This window comes from Saccopteryx bilineata, chromosome 9, assembly GCF_036850765.1.
Source record: "Saccopteryx bilineata isolate mSacBil1 chromosome 9, mSacBil1_pri_phased_curated, whole genome shotgun sequence".
Taxonomy (NCBI): Eukaryota; Metazoa; Chordata; class Mammalia; order Chiroptera; family Emballonuridae; genus Saccopteryx; species Saccopteryx bilineata.
The window spans coordinates 44,160,473-44,176,211 of NC_089498.1; the positions used below are offsets into that span (position 1 = coordinate 44,160,473).

The following is a 15,739-nucleotide window of genomic DNA, read 5'->3' on the forward strand; positions in this document are numbered from 1 at the left end:
AGGATTTGCTGAGATTGTGTTCTCTTGTGAAGTGACAGCTCTTATGTAAAATAATTGCTTTTCTTCAATGTTCTCCATCTGGTCCAGAGACTGCCTGACTGTGGGTTGTGACAGGACAGCCCTGAACACCCCCACACGTTCACTCCCAGCCTCAGTATCCCATCTGTGAAGTAGCAGTCATAGCACTTTTGTGCCAGGGTTGTTTGGATGATCCCAGGAGATAATTCATGTTTAGTGTTTAGCACAGGGGCGGGTGTATAATGAGCACTTAATAAATGATTCTTGTTTTTCTTTAGGCCTTTGCTGCTTTTTTATAGGGCAGAGCAGGGACAAGGTTATGCCTCCCCCCCATTTTTGTTCACTAAAGGTTAAATTGTGGAACATATTGCAGTATAAGGGCCCGAGAAGACATGGTGCTAACCTGCTATCAGCAGCCTCCTGCTCAGTCACACACTCACTCTTCCCTCCAAGTCCGCACATTCACTCCAGTGCCTTATGTACCATCCCAGTGCTGTCAACATTTGACTCTGTCTCAAAACCATATTAGCCCTCTGAGCTCCTTGATGTCTCCTGGTGACTGTTTCTTGGGCACCATGAACTCAACATGTTCAATCTAAACTCCTTCTCCCAGAACCTATAGTCTCCATCTTGGCAAGTGGGCCAGCGCTGGCCTAATTGCCCAAGCCAGAAACCTGACAGTTGCTCTTCTTTCCCAGTCTTCCCCGGCCCAGTTGATTGGCAAGAAGAATGGAGCTGCCATTTCCTAGAAACAGCATTTCTTTGGCACACCTGGGTCTTCCATCTTCCCATCTTGTGGGCACAGAATGTCTCCCTAGGCCCACTGGAAGTGCCTTTTCCAACCAGATTGAGTTTTTTTTTAAGTCACCAAGGATTAATATAGGTAAAATATTGCATTAGTGAGGAGCAGAGGAGACAAAATGGATTTGGCCAGACTGAAATGGCCACAGGTGTGGTGTCAAGGCCTTCCTTTCAGGGGACCTGTTTCTACGTTTAGCTTGGCAAAGCTTGGCTGAGTCGTTCATTTCTCTCTGAAAAATCAGACCTTGTCTGCGGGTTAGAGTATCCTGTATGAAAAGGTGGCCATCCCTGGCATTTCGGGAGGAAGCACACACCGGAAAGAGGCTGGGAAGGGAATTTATTAGGTGCCCTTTTAGGTTGTCTGTGGTCAGAAACCTATCATTGAGGTTTCATTTGAGGATAGGAATCGTGGTTTCAGTTAAATTTGTGATGACCATCGGGTTTACCTAAGTGTTTATTTAATCTGAGGAAATAAAGCGGTGACATTTTAAAATGTTTTGGTCTTCATTGTTAGTGACAACAGCACATGGTTTTTTAGCAGTCTGTGTGGAATGGTCTGAGATTTAAATGTGAACCTGTTGTCCAGATATTGTAGTTGTTAGTTGGTAAATCAAAAGTGGAATTTAGAATGTGCAGTGATTGGAACCTTTTTGTTCTGTAAAACAGATTTTGCTGGTGTATTTCAAATTTAGCTTTAAAAAATGACACAGATTATGGTATCAGTATAACCATGTTATGTGTGTAATTCACAAAACCTAAATTAAATGTGTTTATGTCTTAATAAAAGACTTAAACAGTCATTTCCTTTAAAGCAAAGTGTTTGTTTATAGTTGATAGAATGAGAAACTATGATGCTTTCTGTAAGACTTGCATTGCTCATGTTCCTTAGGTCTGCTTTGGTCATGGCCTTGATTTGTGTGTGTGAGAATGGGTTGAATTTGGCTTTTAAAAAGTTGTGCCAAGACTGACCAGGCGGTGGCGCAGTGGGTAGAGCATCGGACTGGGATGTGGAAGGACCCAGGTTCGAGACCCTGAGGTCTCCAGCTTGAGTGCAGGCTCATCTGGTTTGAGCAAGGCTCACCGGCTTGGACCCGGGGTCGCTGGCTCAAGCGGTGGGTTGCTCGGTCTGCTGAAGGCCCACGGTCAAGGCACATATGAGAGAGCAATCGATGAACAACTAAGGTGTCGCGGCGAAAAGACTGATGGTTGATGCTTCTCATCTCTCTGTTCCTGCCTGTCTGTCCCTATCTATCCCTCTCTCTGACTCTCTCTCTGTCTCTGTAAAATAAATAAATAAAAAATAATAATAAAATAAAGTTGTGCCAAGGCCTGACCTGTGGTGGCTCAGTGGATAAAGCATTGACCTGGAATGCTAGGTCGCTAGTTCAAAACCCTGGGCTTGTCTGGTCAAGGCACATATGGGAATTGATGCTTCCTGCTCCTCCCCCTGTTCTCTCTCTATCTCTCCCTCTCTCTCTCTCTCTCCCCTCTCTCTCTAATAAAAATGAATAAATAAAATCTAAAAAAGTAAATAAAAAGTTGTGCCAAGAAATACATGCCCATTGTAATATGTCAAACAATACAGAGATGTGTAAGGAAAATAATGGGTGCCACCCTCCACTCTAAAATCTCTCCTTCAGAGATAACTATGCCTTCAGACAGTGAGTATTATATTAAGTATCTACTGCTAGTTTGGAGATTTAGCAGTGAACAAAATGGAGATGCTCTCTGCCCTTGGGGATTTGGGTAGATGCTCTCACCTTTTTCTGTGCTTAAATGGATGTGTTTATCCGTATATTGTTTTGTTCCTTCTCACCACTTCCAAAAAGGAGGGGTAGGGATCAAGTCACAGGTTTGTAACTTGAGTTTTTCCATTTCTGACAGGGCATCTCCCTTCAAGTCATTATGTACCGATCTGACTCAATCCTTTTAACAGCTAGATTCACATTATTCTTAATATGGAGAGATCATGCTTTATTACATCATTCCTCTATTGCTGGACATTTAGCTTGTTTTTTAGATTTTGCCGTCATAAACACATCCAATAAGTATCCTGGTACATAGGCGGTGAAGCATAGTGGCTAAAAGCATAAACCCTAGACAGGAAACAAGACAGACAAGATCTTTGCTCTCCTAAGATTCTAGCTGGGGAGACAGAATAAGCCAAGTAATTTCAGGTGGTTTTAAGTATAGTGGGTAAAATGACAGAGAGGGGATAGAGCATGGCTGATGGGACAGGTTGGTGGTGAGGAGGGGCTGGTTACTTTAGCTTGGATGGATGGGGAAGGCACATGAGCTGAGAGACCTGAATGAACAAGAGGCATCAGCTGTGCCAAGAGCTGGGGGCCAGAACATTCCAGGCAGAACAAGTGCAAAGGCCCAGAGGCAGTAGTGAGTTTGCTGCAAAAATATTATCACTGTGACTGGAGAAAGGCAAATTCCAATTCTTCAAGTTCATGTTACTTTAATTTTGTAAAATAATGACAATAAAGTCAACTAATGTTTACCTAGTGCATACTCTGTAGTAGTTGTTTTTTGTTTGTTTGTTTTATTTTGTTTTTTTGTATTTTTCCAAAGTTGGAAACCGGGAGGCAGACAGACTCCTGCATGCGCTCGACCGGGATCCACCTGGCATGCCCACCAGGGGGCGATGCTCCGCCCATCTTGTGGTGTCGCTCTGCTGCAATCAGAGCCACTCTAGCCCCTGAGGCAGAGGCCATGGAGCCATCCTCAGCACCCAGGCAAACTTTGCTCCATTGGAGCCTTGGCTGCGGGAGGGGAAGAGAGAGACAGAGAGGAAGGAGAGGGGGAGGGGTGGAGAAGCAAATGGGCGCCTCTCCTGTGTGCCCTGGCCGGGAATCAAACCCGGGACTCCTGCATGCCAGGCTGATGCTCTACCACTGAACCAACCGGCCAGGGCCTGTAGTAGTTGTTTTTGTAAGCACTTTTTTCACTTTTTCTCAGTCCTCATGAGTCCAATGAAATAGATAAGTTTGTAGATCTTGCTTCACAAGTGAGGAAGCTGACTCCAGTCTCCTTCATCTTTATGCCTAACTTCTTTTCCCAGGCCCTTTTCTCTAGGCTGAGGCAGGTTCAGGAAGTACAGGCAGCATTTCCTTTCCATGTTTTATTTTTTATATATATATTTTATTTATTGATTTTTTTTTTTCATTTTTCTGAAGCTGGAAACAGGGAGACTCCCGCATGCGCCCGACTGGGATCCACCCGGCACGCCCACCAGGGGCGACGCTCTGCCCCCCAGGGGGCGATGCTCTGCCCATCCTGGGTGTCGCCATATTGTGACCAGAGCCACTCTAGCGCCTGAGGCAGAGGCCACAGAGCCATCCCCAGCGCCCGGGCCATCTTTGCTCCAATGGAGCCTTGGCTGCGGGAGGGGAAGAGAGAGACAGAGAGGAAGGAGGGGGGGGGGTGGAGAAGCAAATGGGCGCTTCTCCTATGTGCCCTGGCCGAGAATCGAACCCGGGTCCTCTGCACTCTAGGCTGACGCTCTACCGCTGAGCCAACCGGCCAGGGCTTATTTATTGATTTTTAGAGAGGAGTGAGAGAGAGAGAATGAGAGAGAGAGAGAGAGAGAGAGAGAGAGAGAAGGGGAGGAGCAGGAAGTGTCAACTCCCACATGTGCCTTGACCAGGCAAACCCAAGGTTTCGAACTGGCAACCTCAGTGTTCCAGGTTGACGCTCCATCCCACTGCGCCACCACAGGTCAGGCTCCTTTCCATGTTGTTTGACAGGCGTAGACTTTAGCACCTAATTCATGTGGCAGCACGAGTGGTCTGGCGATATGGTGGCATCGTTGCCACTGACATTAAGACACAATGGGGCCAATTTCTGTTGGAATATTTGGTTATTTCAGAATTGAAGGCCCTGCGGCAGAACCTATCCTCAAGACAAGAGTGACTGCCTGGTTGCCACACCAGACCAAGTTAACAGGAAACAAGCCAGGTGTCAGAGGAGAGTGTTTTGGGTGAGCTTTTCAAGGTGACTTGGGCTGGCAGAGGAAAAGAGTGTTTCTAAGCATCAGCCGACATTATGGATTGTTAGAATATATTGTACAAATACAGTCCAGCAACTCAAGTGGCCTAGGACCTTGCTTTCAGCCACCGCGATTGTGCCCCTTTTGATTTGGTATATCCTGGGCCTTTCGGGTTGTTAAGTATTTTGAATGGAGCAGGCCTGGTTAGATGTGAGGACAGTAGAGGGTACTTTTAAGACCAGGAGAAGTATGGAGGACATCCTTCATCCATCTATGAAACATTTTTTCTACCTAGCCTGTGTGCCAGGCACCATGTTAAACACTGGCAGGATGCAGGTGAATAAGAAGACACTGGTTTCCAAGGGTCTGTGGGAATGCTTTCTGTTAGAAATATAATGCTAGCCGCTGATGCAGACCGTGTATGTAATTTAAAATTTTATAGTGGCCATATTTTAAAAAGTCAAAAGAAACAGAGAAAGTTTATTTTAATGTATTTTATTTAGTCTAGAAGATTGTCATTTCAACATGTAATCAATGTAAAGGTTATTGAGATATTTTACATTTTTTCTACATGAAGTCTTCGAAATACATGCATTTGACACTTTTAGCATATTTCCATTTGCACTGGCCACATTTTCAGTTGCTCAGTAGCCACATATACTGGGCAGTGTGAGACTCACGCATAAATCAAGGGTAGTTCACAGTGGTAGATCAAATACGTCATCCCTGTTTTAGCTTAGTGAATAAGGGCAGATGAGTGATGAAAAGCATATTTATGATAGGCAGATACAGCTAACCTCACAGCTGCTGTCCATCAGAGACACCTAGCAGTCCAGGCACTGTTCTTAGTGCTTGAGGTGTGTGCCCTGTGATCTGAAGTGGCAGGGACTATGATTATTCCTGTGGTATGGAAGCTGAGGTATGGTACTGAGGAGTCTCTTGCTCAAGGTTAGACAGAATTTGAACTCAGGCCCAGAGACCATACTCTTAAATCTCTGTTGTATATGCTGCAATAGATGAGGTTTGAGTTTTGAGCAATGAAAACCATAGGAAAGACTCATTGCACGAAATGGATTCCCAGAGTTTGTCTACATCAGTCTCATGTTTTTGTCGGTGCTATGATGCTGGTTTGGATCTGCGCTACAGGTGCACTCCTTAAGTTGAGCTTTAGGTTTGGTGGAAACAGTTTTACCTCCCAGGACAGAGTGGGGTTTTGTGGGACAGGGGAGAAGGGTGGGCAGCAAGAATGAGGAAGGCAAGAAAAGCACTCAGCTGTTGAAAGCTCATTTCTAGATGGCTTCTTTGGGCGTGAAACCTCTTCTTTCTTTTTCTCTGCTGGCTCTGTCCCTCGCAGCTGTGGCCTTCTGTGGACACCGTGTGGCATCTTCCTGTGAGCTCAGTGACAGCAGGGTTAACTCTGCTTATGAATCTTGCCCTGCCCTTATTCAAAGAGGCATTACTGGGGAGGGACATGGGGAGAAAGATGCACACTTTTCCACTTTCAACTCTATGGGAGTCATTGTTCTAGACTTTTAGTTACTTGCTTGGTTCAGGGTTTCCTATCTCAGAGGCAGGATAAATCTGAGCCTCCTACCCAAACAAGGCAGGTGCTGGAGATGCTGTTTATGTCCCCAGGTGGTGATTCACAAGGGTTTTAACTTCCTAACCATTCAGTCTCCTACTGCTGAGCAATGCCTGACATGTAAAAGATATACTCAGTAAGTGTCTGTTGGCTGAATTAATGATACTAACAGCATTCGCTGAGCTCTTCCTGTATACATGGTGTTGCTGTGCCTGCAGTTCATGTAATATCTCATTTAATCCTCCATTGGGGGGTTAATATCTAATTAATTACTCCATTAGGTAGGTTCTGTTATTCCCATTTCCCGTATAAGGATACTGAAGTCCTGAGAAATGCATGTCACAAAGTTGGTGCTTGTCAAAGCCAGGATTCAAACTCAGGCTACTGGCTCCAGAATCCAGGCCCTTAAACACTCAGTCTGTGGTCTTTCTGTGGTTGGACACACAGACAAAGGCGGTGGGCAAGCAGGACCATACTAACTAATTCTAGCCTATGGCACAGACACTACTCTGGGCAAGGACTTCTACTCTGATTCGGGAACCTGCACTTCTCCCTTCTTTCAAATAATAAAAATGAGCTGGATATTTGATACTATGAAGGAATTATTTTTAATTTCTTAGATGTGATAATTCTATGGTTCTCCTTAAAAACATCCTTATTTTTAAAGACATATGTTGGTCAAATAAGTTTGTAAATAATGATGTATATGTTTGCTCACTTATACTTTGCATTGGATGTGGGGGGACAGACTGTAAGCAGGCAGGATTCTTATAACCTAGGTTTAGTTTTAAGACTAAGCCTTTCCCACCCTTTTTGATGTGGGGTGGTGCACTCTCATGAGGAATCCCATTATGCCTCAGATAAGTGACTTTGTATGAGAGACTTCCTTGTTTGTATATTGGATTAAAGGTTTTGATTTCTACACTATAAAGTGGGGCAGACCGGGAGCTTGCTCTCTATTGGTTCCTGAGTTTAGCATTAGAGAAGAGTGATTATGTTCTAGGACAGTGGTAGTCAACCTGGTCCCTACTGCCCATTAGTGGGTGTTCCAGCTTTCATGGTGGGCGGTAGTGGAGCAACCAAAGTATAAATAAAAAGATTTAACTATAGTAAGTTGTTTTATTTTTTTTTTATTTATTCATTTTAGAGAGGAGAGGGAGAGACAGAGAAAGAGAGAGAGAGAGAGAGAGGAGAGACAGAGAGAGAGAAGGGGGGAGGAGCTGGAAGCATCAACTCCCATATGTGCCTTGACCAGGCAAGCCCAGGGTTTCGAACCGGCGACCTCAGCATTTCCAGGTTGATGTTTTATCCACTGCGCCACCACAGGTCAGGCTATAGTAAGTTGTTTTATAAAGATGTATTCTGCTAAACATAACAAAAATCCGACATAAAGTATTTGGTAAGTAATTATTATTATATGCTTTAACTTGCTGTATCTCTGCTTTATAAATTTTACTTTATAAATCACCATTACTGTGGAACAGGTGGGTGGTTAGAAAATTTTACTACCAACAGAGATACAAAAGTGGGCGGTAGGTATAAAAAGGTTGACTACCTCTGTTCTAGGAGAAGCTCATGCTGTAGGAGAGCAGAGAAAGGCCACGTGGAGAAGAGGAGAGGCAGCCAAGATGACGGAGTGTTGAGGGAGAAGCCAGTTTGCAGAGTTTGTGCAGAGAGAAGGAGATGGGAAACAGAGGTGAATAAGGCTGGTGAGCTAGAAACCTTTGTTTCTAGGAAACTCGGATAAGTCACTAGCTTTGTGAGCACTGAATGAGTGGGTTTTGGAGCCCACTGTGTGTATTTCTTGCCCACCAAGTACAAGCTAGGATTAAAGCTAATGGCCCACCAGTTTTTGGCTCCATTGTTTTATTGCCATCTGTTCGAATCTGATGCGAACCTGCACGGGCCAGGCAGCTGTGATGGTGGCCGTGGCTACTGGCTTTACAACATACTTTCTGAAATACCTGTGAATTGTTAAGTCTGGGATTTGCTTCAGAATAATAAGGCTAGGCAAGGAGTAGAGGAACAAGTGTCCCTGTAAATAAAGAGATGAAGTAAGATTGGCTATGAGTTGGTAACTGTTGAAGCTGGCTGGTAGGGTTTATCACACTCTTGTTTTCACCTTTGTGTACTTGAAATGGCTCATCAGGAAGAGTTGGAAACAAGTAGGACAAATTCCACTCAGCATTTGTATGTTTCAAGCCCAAGTATATGTGTGGGGGAATTCTCTGCCTCTGCTCAGTCCCCTTGTACAATAAAAACAGGTTCTTTTTTTCCTTAAGGAAACGAGTCAATACTTGGCCGAAGGCTCTAGAATAGCTTTAGTAAAGTAGCATCCAGTAACACTGAGAACATCTGCGAGGCTCCAGGGGCCACAAGCTTCCCTAGTACTTCTGAGTACTTCTGAGTCAGTTTGCTGAGTCCCTCTTCTCTATGATCTGTTTCCCTCCAGCATCTGACCATGGGGCCCCTCCCACATTTTTTTGCAAGGACGAGTTCCAGCAGGACTCTGAGATCCTCTCCCATCCTCCCCTCAGGGCAGACGTGTACAGGTTCTTCTACTGATGGAACTTTGTTAAGGCCCCACACAGAACCAGAATCCAGCTTTTGATTTGCCTCCAGCACTGCAGTGGGAGGTAGGGAAAGTGGCCCCTTTCCATTCTGACGCTTGACAACGGAAGGAAAGAGTCAAGATGTGGCTTATGAGCCTGACCTATGGTGGTGCAGTAGATAAAGCGTTGACCTGGAAGGCTGAGGTTGCCTGTTCCAAACCCTGGGCTTGCCTGGTGAAAGCACATATGGGAGTTGATGCTTCCTGCTCCTCCCCTGTTCTATATCTTTTCTCTCCCTCCCTCCCCCCTCTCTTTTCCTCTCTCTCTCTTTCTCCCCCTCCCTTCCTCCTTCTACCCTCTCTCCCCCTTCTCTCCCTCCCTCCCCCCTTCTCTCCCTCTTTTCTCCCCCTCTAATAAAAATGGCTAAATAAAATCTAAAAAAAAAAAGAAAAGAAATGTGGCTTGTGACAGTGCCTTGAACCTGGTAATATTTCACATCAAGCCAACAATGAAAACTCCTTTACAACAAATGCACCCCCCCACACACACACACACATCGACTAGAGACTCCTATTGCATTTGTTTTTTGGGAGGTCTGTAAGTTAACAGCGGATCAGTGTGGCAGAAGCCCTTGTGTGGAAGCGGCAGAAAAAGAGTGCACCTTCGTTTGGGGGTTTCTGCTTATTGTTTGCTTGCCAAGTAGGTAGAGATGGTTGATGGAGGAGGAGCTCCGGCCATGTTTCTGTACATCACGTTCTAGGTATGTAAGAAGGATGGAAGGGGAAGTCCTGCGGCCCCGCTGGCTTCCTCGAACTTTTTAATTTTTGACCCTGACGCCCTCTTCAGTTCTGTCCTTTCATATTCTTTCAAAGGCTCAGCCCAGAGGTGAGTCCAGAGGGAGAGAATGTTAGGAGCACTGTCACAAGTTTCAGCAGCTTGATTTTTTTCGGTGTTTCCAGTGCGGATCTGCACACGCTGTATCTGAGGGCAGCAAAGTAGATACTAACACCGCATCTGATTTTCAAACTTACTCAATGGGTATTCATCAAGCTGAGCACTCTTCTGGCTACTAGGAATACAGCAGCAAGCAAGGCAGACAATGCTCCTTTGAATGGGGCTCTAATTTAAGTGGGTGATTCAGACAGTAAACAAGATAGTAAGATGTTTACTGTGTTAGGGGGTAATAAGTGTTAAGTGGAAGAAATTAAGCAGGGAAAGGGGATATGAGGTATTGGGGTGGAGGGTGTTAATATTTTAGACAGGGTGGCTAGGGATGGCCTCCCTGAGAAGGTGACATGAGTACAGGCCTGAAGGAGGTGAGATTGTGTGAACAGCGGGGATGTCTGGACAGAGGGAGCAGCCTGTGCAGAGGCCCTGAGACCATGAAAATAGCTCACAAGGAGGCCCGTGTGGCTGGAGCAAAGTGAAGGCGAGAATAGGGTGGGATAAGGATGGAGAGGTAACAGGTTTGCGTATCACTCAGGATCCAATACAGGCTTGTTTTTTTCTCTTAGGTAGGAAGATATCATAAGGATTGAATGATTTATTAAATTTCATTAAATTTTGAATAGTGACCACACGTGGAACCAAAGGAACAAAAATAAGGTACCCAGTTCCTTTCTCCAGAGACGACATTATCCCAGTTTCTTACTGGTGACAAGCTCCTTGACATTGCATTATTTGAATGAGTTTCCTGGCTTATATTAGGTTAAAGCATGTAAAATTGCCTTTCTGTGGGTGAAGAATGGTTGAATATTGGCCATGTCATGAGATTTGGCCTAATAGCTCCCTTTTGAGAGCCCAAGGAATCTTACCCTTGCTTGCCCCAGGTGTTGGTGGTCAGAGGTGGGGATCTCCTCTGCCTTCCTGTACTTCATACCTTCCCTTCCATTGGTGCCAGTTAGTGCAAAACCCCTGCCCTACCCATAGCCTGATACCCAGTGTTGCTGTTAAGCCTAACAAGAGGCTGCTTCTTTTTATTGGGACCTTACCTAGGGATGGCATTAGTCATTCTTTGGTTTTCTGTATGTTGGTGCCACCAGTTTTGAAATCTCAGATAGCTCCCAGAGGGAAGGGCACCCCTGGACTCTTACCAATGACTCACATGATGGGCCTGGGGCCCAGCAGAACTTGTGGGCATTCTGGATCAGTAACTGGGCAGAGTAGCTTGATGAGGGCTTAGCCTGGAATATCCATGGGAGTACCTGTTGGGACCACGGGGCCTCACACTGTGGGAGAAGGTCGAAGGAGTGATAGTCCAGACTTGGGAGAAAGGTCGTCAGTCTCCCCATCTGTCACACCGCTATGCTGACCAGAGAGTCACATGTCTCTGGAACCCCATGGCATTGGGCTGGATTCGGGGGGGGGGGGGCAAAATGAACATCAGGGAGTTATGGATGCAGCTTTCAGGGAGTTCAGTCAGGAAGCTTTGTCAGTAGGTATGTCTTTGGATGCAAACAATAGTAGTAGCAACATATAGGTGATTTGTGTAATATTTACTATATATGCTGGCACTGTGCTAGAGCTTCCTATGAAGTGACTCATTTAAGTTTTCCCACAACACTAAGATAAGCATTCTTACTATATATTTCCCTTTTGCAGATGAAACAACTAAGTTTAAATAACTTGCTCAAGGTCACACAGCTAGAAAATGGTGATGATATGATTTGGATCCAAGGAGCCTGATTCCAGAGGCCTCACTCTGAACTCTCTTCATCACTGTGAGCTTCTGCAGTGGTTCTCAAACCTGAGCCCACGTCAGGATCCCCTGGAAGGCTTGTTAAAACACAATGCCAGGCCCCACCCAGAGTTTCTGATTCAATCGGTCTGGCTTAAAAATTTGCATTTCTAACAAGTTTCCAAGTGATATTGGTGTTCTCGGGCCTGGAGGCACATTTTGAGAGAGCCACTGATCTATTCTTATGGGAAACAGCTGAAATCATATTTATGAACTCATAACAAGCTTATAGGTAGGTAGCACCTGGGTTGACTAATTAAACAGTTCCCCAGTGCCTATAGCCAAGCCCTCTGTGTATCCTTGGTGTGTCTTCTATAGCTGTGTCCTCAGATTCCTCTCTTGGCCACAAGGTGACTGGCACAGCTCCAGTTGTCACATCCAGCAGCAGAGAAAGGGCATCTCTCACCTACTATGTGTCTCTTAAGAGAGGAAACCTTTCCTGGGTGCCCTGCCTCCCTGACTCCCTTTATATCTCATTGGGCAGCATTGTGACACATGGCCATACTCCAGCAAATTACAGGCAAGGGCCAGGCAGGATTTCCTTTGTGGCTGGAGATGGAGCCATCTTCTGTGGAAGTGCGTGACTGCTGGGAGGAGAGTAGCTGTAGGAATCAAGTTGCAGTACTGTTTAGGAAAGCACTGGGAGAAGGGGATGGATAGTGGGTAGGCATCAACTGGATCTGCTGCAGAAGTCAATGAAACAAAGTGGAAGCATAATAGCTATCCGTTTTTGTGTCATTATACTTAGCAGCTTTGTTTTGTAATTACCTGAATCAGGACATAGCTTTTTTTTTTTTTTTAATCTTTCTTGAAGCTGGAAACGGGGAGAGACAGTCAGACAGACTCCCGCATGCGCCCGACCGGGATTCACCCAGCACGCCCACCAGGGGCAACGCTCTGCCCACCAGGGGGCGATGCTCTGCCCCTCTGGGGCATCGCTCTGCTGCAACCAGAGCCACTCTAGCGCCTGGGGCAGAGGCCAAGGAGCCATCCCCAGCGCCCGGGCCATCTTTGCTCCAATGGAGCCTTGGCTGCGGGAGGGGAAGAGAGAGACAGAGAGGAAGGAGGGGGGGGTGGAGGAGCAGATGGGTGCTTCTCCTATGTGTCCTGGCCGGGAATCGAACCCGGGTCCCCCGCACGCCAGGCCGACACTCTACCGCTGAGCCAACCGGCCAGGGCAGGACATAGCTTTTTTTGTTCTCCACTCAAGTCCACCTTCAAGAATGTGTATACAGAGTCCTTGTACCACAGGTCTGGTCAAGAAACCAAATATTTTTAATGAAAATTCAGATAAACCCAAGCTGGGTGACAAGGCAGAGTGTGAGGGGCAGTGGACATGGTGTTTGAGAACATTCACTCTTTTCAGAAACACCTGGGTCTCACTTCCCCTCCTGCTTTTGACCAATTCCTGTGCAAGGTACTCTTCGCAGAGACTCAGCTCCCCACTCTGAGGACTGCTTCACAGAATGGTCCTGTAGACGAGAAGAGAGGAAGGAGGAAGGTTCAGCAACTACTTCCCTTAGCTGGCACATGAGAAGTGCTCAAGTATATGGTCTCTGCTATTAACATTCAGTTGACCCTTGAATAACTTGGGCTGCTGCCCCACTACAGTAAAAAATCTGCTTTTGACTCCCCCAAAACTTTAGTGGTAGTCTGTTAACTTACAGATAACAGTCAATTAAGACATATTTTGTATGTGATGTGTATTTTTTTTTTTTTTTTACAGAGGCAGAGATAGACAGGGACAGACAGACAGGAACAGAGAGAGATGAGAAGCATCAATCATCAGTTTTTCGTTGCGCGTTGCGACTTCTTAGTTGTTCATTGATTGCTTTCTCACACGTGCCTTGACCGCGGGCCTTCAGCAGACCGAGTAACCCCCTGCTGGAGCCAGCGACCTTGGGTCCAAGCTGGCGAGCTCTTTGCTCAAGCCAGATGAGCCCGCGCGCGACCTCTGGGGTCTCGAACCTGGGTACTTCCGCATCCCAGTCCGACGCTCTATCCACTGCGCCACCGCCTGGTCAGGCTGTGATGTGTATTATATACTGTATTCTTACAGTAAAGTAAGCTAGAGAAAAGAAACTTCAGAAAATCATGAGGAAGCGGAAATACATTTACAACAGCAGTGGTCCCCAACCCCCGGGCTGTGGACCAGTACCAGTCCGTGGGCCATTTGGTACCAGTCCGCAGAGAAAGAATAAATAACTTACATTATTTCCGTTTTATTTATATTTAAGTCTGAACAATGTTTTATTTTTAAAAAGTGACCAGATTCCCTCTGTTACATCTGTCTAAGACTTACTCTTGACGCTTGTCTCAGTCATGTGATACATTTATCCGTCCCACCCTAAAGGCCGGTTCGTGGAAATATTTTCTGACATTAAACCGATCCGTGACCCAAAAAAGATTGGGGACCACTGATTTACAGTATTGAATGAAAAAAAAAATCTACACATAAGTGGACGTATGCAGTTCAAACTCATGTTCAAGAGTCAACTTTTTTCCTAAGATTTTATTTATTTATTTTAGAGAGGGGGGAGAGAGAGAGAGAGAAGAGGGGAGGAGCAGGAATTGTTGTAGTAATATAAGGTTATAGTAATTAAATATATAGAAATGTAAAAATATGGAAGATATATAAAAGTAATTAAAATGATATTAAAAATAATTATTAAAATTAAATAAAGTTATGCCATTTGGATAGGAATTAATATGGTGGCTTGGTGCATAACTTGGTAATTTGATAAACAGACTCTGACTTACAAGCAGAGCCCAGTTAGTATGTGTGTGAAGTTATACATAGATAAGAAGTGGCTTGGTGCCATAACTCTGTAATGTGATAAACAGACTCTGACTTTCAAGCAGGGCCCAGTTAGTATGTGTTTGAAGTTATACCTAGATAAGAAGTGGCTTGGTGTTATTTATATTAGTTAATGTAAATAAGAACATCTTAAAAAGTGGTTTGATGTAAATATTTCAGTAGATTGACAAAGAGGGGATTCCCTGCAAGGAACTCCCAAAAAGGTGGTTAGAGGTGATGATCCTGTAGATTGACGCCTGTTGGAAGGCGTTGGCTAGAAAAGGTACTAAAGCTGAGGGGCCCTGGGCTGCAGTAGTCACCCAGACTCCCAGCGTTGATGTGGACTGTCTCCACACCGCTCTGACCAAGGACAACTGAGAGGAGCACACCAACGGGGCCCTCTTAAGCTGTACCCAGGCATGCCAAAGGGATCTGTGAGTAATAAATTGCGTGTGTGATTATTGCAACTAATTTGTGTGTCAGTCGTGTCTTTCCTCCGGTGGCACTTAACAGTAGCATCCTCGTAGCTGCCTCAAGAGTAGTCTTGAAGAGGCTGCCAGCCCTGCTGATAAGCAGGAGTGTCCCACTGGACGGGGAAGTCGAATCAGGAACACCTGATCGACGTAGAGCTTGGGCTCTACTGGGATAGGAATCATCAACTCCCGTATGTGCCTTGACCAGGCAAGCCTAGGGTATTGAACTGGTGACCTCAGCATTCCAGATCAAAGCTCTATCCACTGCATCACCACAGGTCAGGCTCAAGAGTCAACTTTATTGTGTGTTACGTGCCATTTTATCGGCTCCAACTCCTGGCGAGCCTATGGATGAGTAATGTCCACAGTGTCCTGTCCTCAGCAGCCCTGCTTAGTTCCTGTAGACTCATGCCTGTGGCTTCTTTTATCGAGTCAGTCCATCTTATATTTGGTCTTCCTCTTTTACTGCTGCCTCTATTTTTCCCAGTTTTGCTGTCTTTCCAAAGAACCCTGTCCTCCCATGTGCCTGTAGAAGGACAGCCTCATTTTGTCATTTTTGCCTGTTGTGACATTTCACGCTTAATTTTCTCTAGAAGCCACATTTTCATGTTTCTGGTGATCCAGAGTATTCATAGAGATCTCCTCTGACACATTTCAAATGCATCAATTTTTTCCCTATCAGCTTTCTTCACTGTCCAATTTTCACATCTGCACATAGATAATAATTGGGAATATGAGGATGTATATAATCTTACTTTGGTCTTCAATGATATGTCTTTGCTGTT

At 45.3% G+C, this 15,739-nt stretch overlaps 1 protein-coding gene and 1 non-coding gene across 6 annotated transcripts in view; one reads left to right on the forward strand and one right to left on the reverse strand.

The window, feature by feature from the left end:
* SIPA1L3 (signal induced proliferation associated 1 like 3) overlaps positions 1–15,739 on the forward strand; it is a 337,072-nt gene that overhangs the window by 1,452 nt on the left and 319,881 nt on the right. The window lies entirely within an intron of this gene.
* Positions 4,279–4,354, reverse strand: TRNAS-AGA (transfer RNA serine (anticodon AGA)). Its single transcript has one exon. It is a non-coding gene; the product is annotated as a tRNA-Ser (tRNA).